Raw genomic sequence first — 6,242 nt, forward strand, 5'->3', positions numbered from 1 at the left:
AAGATTGAGGCAGTTGGTGAGGGAAAAAACAATTGAATTGTCCTTTTAGACCTTTCATCTGCTTCTTTGCACTTTTCCCAATCTCACCCTTAGGAAGTCATTCTTTCTTTGCACTCCAGCCCACCTTAATTCCTTCCACAATTTATAAAGCTATTGAGGCATCTACACTTTTATCATTGGCTACATTTATACTTATTATAAATAAATATCTTGCAAATAAATTTCAAATGTAATTTTAAAATTAAAAGGATTGCAAAATCGGAATGGAGACAAGTTTCCAGATCCAGCAACATAATGGCTGAGGAAGTTCAATCTAAACACATGATTTAAAAAAAAAACACATATATTTTAAGAGGCAGTCTCAGAATCAGCCATCTTGAAGTTGTGTTCACAGCTTCCACTGTCCATCAAGCTCTCTAACTCCAGGGATATAAGGAGGTTCCCATAACATGTCTCTTACAAAGGAGACTGCCTGCAAATCGCTGGTGGTAAAGTACACAGGAAACAATATGCTACCAAGAGTGCATCCTCTACTGAAGCAGTGAAGAAGCCTCATCATTACAGGCCTAGTACTGTGAAATCAGATGCTATCAGAAGTCTACTGATTCTCAAGCTCCCCTTCCAGAATCTTCTGTGAGAAATCGCTCGGGATTTCAAAGCAAATCTGTTCTTCCAGAGTCTAGCTACTGTTATTTTGCAGGAGGCAAGTAAGGCCTACCTGGTTGGCCTTTTTGAAGATACGAAACTATGTACTAACCACACCCAATCTTTTGGCATATGTGGTGAATGTGGGGAACATGCTTAAGAATTCACTCTTATGAGCGAAAACATTTCATTCTCAAAACAAACAAGCCAAAACAAAACAACAAACAAAACGAAAAATTGAAACCGAACCAACAAACCAAACAAATCAAATCAAACCAAACCCTTTTTAGCCTGCCCCTAGAGATATTTTTAGGTGTGACTGCTGAGTCACCTGTGCATCAGTAAATGGCAGAAAGGAGAGAGGCGATGTCTAAGATCAGTGTTCCGACTTGTGAACATCTGAATTATTAGTAACCTAACATTCATTAAAAAATAAAAACTTGGGCTGGAGAGATGGCTCAGCGGTTAAGAGCACTGACTGCTCTTCCAGAGGTCCTGAGTTCAAATCCCAGCAACCACATGGTGGCTCACAACCATCCGTAATGAGATTGGATGCCCTCTTATGGGATGTCTGAAGACAGCTACAGTGTACTCATAAATAAAATAAATAAATAAATCTTTAAAAAAATAAATAAATAAATAAAAATAAAAACTTAAAAATGGAAGGTGAAATGACCATCAATCCAGCTTTGGAGGGCCTAGTCAAGGAGCTAGGCTGATTTGACCACCTGTCCTGTACCATACAGGTCTGGAAGCCTGATACAGACAACTCTCTCAACAGGCCACTCCAACAGGCTGGGCTGGGAGTGAGACCCAGACAACCAGGATTAGGTCCATGAGTGTGCAGCAGCAGGGGTCTGTTACTACCAAAGGCCAGGTAGGTGGGCAACCCTGGTCTAGGCTGACACAAGGGAACTTGATGTCTTAGGGCTGTGCAGAACTGGCCCCACTCCTCTCTTGGACATCCTAGGAGAGCTGATTTTGCCCTTAGCTTCACCTCTTGTCTGCTAAGCAGTGGTAGTTATAAGGGAGAGATGCCTTCCTCTCCTCTCTTGTCCCTCATCAACTATGGCAGGCAGAAGAGCTGGCCTTGGAATTATGAGAGTGGGATGACAGGCCATGTCTCTTACTGAGTGCAACATTCTTAGGCCCTGCAACATGCTCAGGCAGCAGGGTAGAGCTGGCCCTGATTGTTGTAGTTGCAGGTGAGCTGGCTCGGAGGCCATGAGAACAAGATAGCCAGAGAGCTGACCATCTCAGATACGTATCAGGACCTTATCTGGGGCTTTGAATTGGCTCACCCCAACATGTACTCCATTGATGAACTGCTGGCGTGTATGAACAGACTAGTCTTCCAGATCCAAAACTACATGATCTCCATGAAACAAAGCAAAAACAGGGTATCTGAGAGGTGTTTTAGTGGGTTCTAAAACTCTATCAGTACTGATAGAGTAGCAGAAGCCAGAGGCCTGGTACCACACCAACAAGTTCTTGCAATAAACATTTATAAGCAAAGAAGTACTGTCAAAAGGGTATGCTGTAGGATATACTATGACATACTACAGTTTCCACAATGAGATTTTTTTTGTTTGGGGTGAGGTTGCAAAAGGTGGGGGGCAGATGTGAAGGGTGGAGGAGTTCAGTAGAATTGGCGTATGTGATGTGAATTCACACACACAAAATGTGGTACATTTGTACAATGGAGTACTACTCAGCTATTAAAAACAATGTCTTCATGAAATTCTTAGGCAAATGGATGGAACTATCATCCTGAAAATATCATTCTGAGTAAGGTAAAACAGTCACAATAGAGCACACATGTTGTGCACTCACTGATAAGTGGATGTTAACCCAAAAGCTCAGAATACCCAGATACAATTCACAGACCACATGAAGCTCAAGAAGAAGGAAGACCAAAGAATGGATGTTTCAGTCCTTCCTAGAAGGGGGAACAAAATACTCAAAGGAGGAAACATGGAGACAAAGTGTGAAGCAGAGACTGAAGGGAAGACCATGCAGAGACTCCCCGACCTGAAGATCCATCCCATATTCAGACATCAAACCCAGACATTATTTTGGATGTCAAGAAGTGCATGCTGACAGGAGCCTGATGTAGCTGTCTCCTGAGAGGTTCTGCCAGAGCTTGACAAATACAGAGGCAGATGCTCACAGTCAACCTTTGGACTGAGCAAGGGGTCCCCAATGGAGGGGTTAGAAAAAAGACTGAAGGAGCTGAAGGGGCTTGACACCACATAGGAAGAACAAAATCATCCAACCAGATCCCCAGAGCTCCCAGGGACTAAATCACCAACCAAAGTGTACACATGGAGGGACCCATGGCTCCAGCTGCATATGTAGCAGAGGATGGCCTTGTAGGACATCAATGGGAAGAGAGGCCCTTGTGAAGGCTCGATGCCCCAGTGTAGGGGAATGCCAGGGTGGGTAGGCAGGACTGCATAGGTGAGTTGGTGAGCACCCTCACTGATGCAGGGAGAAACTTGGAAAGGGTATAACATTTGAAATGTAAATAAATAAAATATCCAATAATAAATTCAAAAAAATAAAAACTGTTTAAAACAAAACAAAAGAAAAAAACAATAAACAAAAAATTCTCTTGTTTCTGTTATCAGCAGTTATGAACATTAGATATTTTTTCATGGGGTTAAAACGTACCAAATATATAATTGCAAGTGGAAAAATAGGGAACAAAAACCAGGTATTAGCAGCTTTTCTGTTTTCCTTTGTGTGTGAATTTTTAATATAAATGCAAGATGTAAAATATTAATGCAAGAAAAGTGTGTCAGTGAACACATTCAACAGTTCAACTTTATAATAATGATAAATAAACCTGTTAAATCTTTTAAAAAATTTTTTCAGAATTTCATATATGCATATAATATTCCCCTTTGTTCACTTCTGACTTTCTTAGACACACTAACATGTTTCCTTCCCAACTTGATGATTTTTTTATATCCTATGAATCTGGTATATGCTGCCTATATGCACATAGATGTGAGGCCATCCACTGAAAACAGATTTTCCCTCCTCAAGTAGCCATGAACTGACAATAGCTCCTCAGCTAGGAATGGGGTCTCATTAGTCCATCCTTCATTTATACTGGAGTGTTCTTTGATTTGATCTTGTACAGGTCTTGTGAAAATAACCACATCTGATATTAATTCACACACTCAACCGTCAAATTATGTCCAGAAAACTGCATTTCACAGAACTACTCCCTATCTTCTTGCTCTTACAGTCTTTCTGTCAATCAAGGAAGAGTTTGTTGTTCCCTGAGCCTTCCAAGGTATGCAGGTAATTGATATAGATGTCCAATTTAGGATTGAGCACTCAGTGATGTATTCTTAGAAAACTGCCTAGTTATGAATCTTTGCATTGCAGAAAGAAGTTTCTCTGATGAAAGTTGAGAGCAATGTAGATCTATAACTATAAACATAAATGTTTAGAAGACAGTTCAGCAGCAAAACCATTTATAACAATAAGAGGTTCACCCCCTAGGATTTATGACCTACCTAGTAATGAGCTTTCTGTAAGACATTCCTGCAACCCAATCAGAAAGCCATTGGCTACCCTGTAAACAGTCATACTTCTAATACATCGGTTGGAACACCTTATTTGGCAGGTTAACCAGTCTTATAGAATGTATGGTCTAGTGTTGGGTAAGAAGATTTGTATCTTTTCTCCCCCAGAAGCCTGCATAGTACCTTCTGGTACAGTGAAAAGTAGCTAGAACCTATAGGTTCTGGCATTATTTCTCTATGTCCTATACTAAAGTGTGTGCTGTCTTATCAATAATCTTACCATCCAGCTATAGTGGATAATCAGGAGCAATCCAAAAGTCTGCATTGTTTTGGAAACCTTTGGAGCCTCTCTGACTAATAACTTATAGAACAATAGCCCATGCTTGATGATCAGAAATTCATTTCTTTAATATTTTCCAATTTGATGGAATATAGGCTTTTGAAGTACTTCTTTATAGTCTTCTGGATTTCATTAGTATCTCTTTTAATATTACCCCCACCCCATTTCTTGAGATAGGGTTGCATTATGCAGTCTTTGATGGCCTGGTATTCACTATGTCAATCAGGCTGGCCTTGAGCTCACAAAGATGTGTAGACCTCTGTCTTCTGAATGCTGACATTAAAGACATCAATAACCATGCCTAGCCTCAAATTCCTTTAAAAAATATGTAACATGATTAATTAGCTTACAAACTCATAGGCTTCTGTGAGGCATTTTCATACATCCTTAGTTATGATTAACACACTTTAGTACATATGTATGTGTGTGTGTGTGTGTGTGCGCGCATATATATGTATGGGTGTTTTTCCAACTATTTAACTACAAGTTTCATGATTTAATTTTTCTTTACAGATAAGTGATACTACTGTGTATCACATTGTCTGTATTTACCAGCTGATTGTTATCTAGGTTGATTCCATGTGCTAACTCTTAGGATTAAAGCAACAATGAACACAGATGTGTGTCTCTGATTTACTTGGTATATATAACAAAATATCTATATAGGAGGAGTAAGTTACTTTGAATGTGTTCGCAAGAGTCAGTAGAGCTGGGTCACATAGCAGATTTATTTCTAGTTTTTAGTAACTTACAGCTTGAACTTCTGCACTGGTTCCACTAGCTTACACTCTTATCAACAGTGTGTAAGATTTCCGCTTTTGCCAAATCATAACAGTATATGTTGTCAATTGTTGCTCTTGATGATTGTCATTCTGACTGTGGAGAGAATCAATAAGAAAATCATTTTAAACTGTTTTCCCCATTGGCTAAAGATGCTGAAAATGTTTTTCTTTAAAGATTTATTTATTTATTTTGTGTATATGAGTAAGTGCTTAGTAGCCACTCATATTTCTACTTTTTAGAAATTTTCTCCATTTCTACAGCCTATATTTAAATCAGGTTGTTTGTTTTCTTAATCAGTTTTTTTTGTATATTCTAGCCACTAATGCTCTCTCATCTATATAATTGGTGAAAAGTTTTTCCCACTCTTTAAGTTGCTTCTTTTCTGAATTGAGTTTTCTTTGTTGTACATGTACATGTTTATGAAATGACACTTTTATGGTTGCTTTTATTTTCTGTGCTATAAAATTCCTATTCAGGAAGTCCTTACCTACACCTGTCTATTGAAACAGAGACCCTACCTTTTCCTCTAGCCATGTCATAGTATTAGGTTTAATACTAATGTTCCTGATACATTCTGATTAGAGCTTTGTACAGGGTAGGAGATAAAGATTTAGGTTCATTTTTCTGTATCTTGAAGTCCAGGTTTCCCAGCGCCATTTATTGAAGATGTTTTCTCCAATGCTTATTTTTGACATCTTTGGCTAAAACAAGGTTACAGAGGGTACACTGACTTGTGTCTTGTTCCTCTATTTTATTCTGTTAGACTGTTGTTTTTAAGCCAGTATCATTTGCCATTTTGCTTTATTATTATGATTTTGCAGTATAATTTGAAACTTGGTATGTTGATACTTCTTGTGGCAGTTTTTGTTTATGGCTTCTTTGGCTATCTTTGTCTCTTTGTGCCTTTATATAAATTTGGTAATTATTAGATTTAT

At 38.7% G+C, this 6,242-nt stretch overlaps 1 non-coding gene across 1 annotated transcript; it reads left to right on the forward strand.

The window, feature by feature from the left end:
* The first annotated feature begins 935 nt into the window (after positions 1-935).
* LOC114609518 lies at positions 936-1,068 on the forward strand. The gene has a single exon (XR_003709550.1). It is a non-coding gene; the product is annotated as a small nucleolar RNA SNORA17 (small nucleolar RNA).
* Positions 1,069-6,242: the final 5,174 nt, after the last annotated feature.

Source organism: Grammomys surdaster, unplaced genomic scaffold (genome assembly GCF_004785775.1).
Source record: "Grammomys surdaster isolate TR1022 unplaced genomic scaffold, NIH_TR_1.0 61, whole genome shotgun sequence".
NCBI lineage: Eukaryota > Metazoa > Chordata > Mammalia > Rodentia > Muridae > Grammomys > Grammomys surdaster.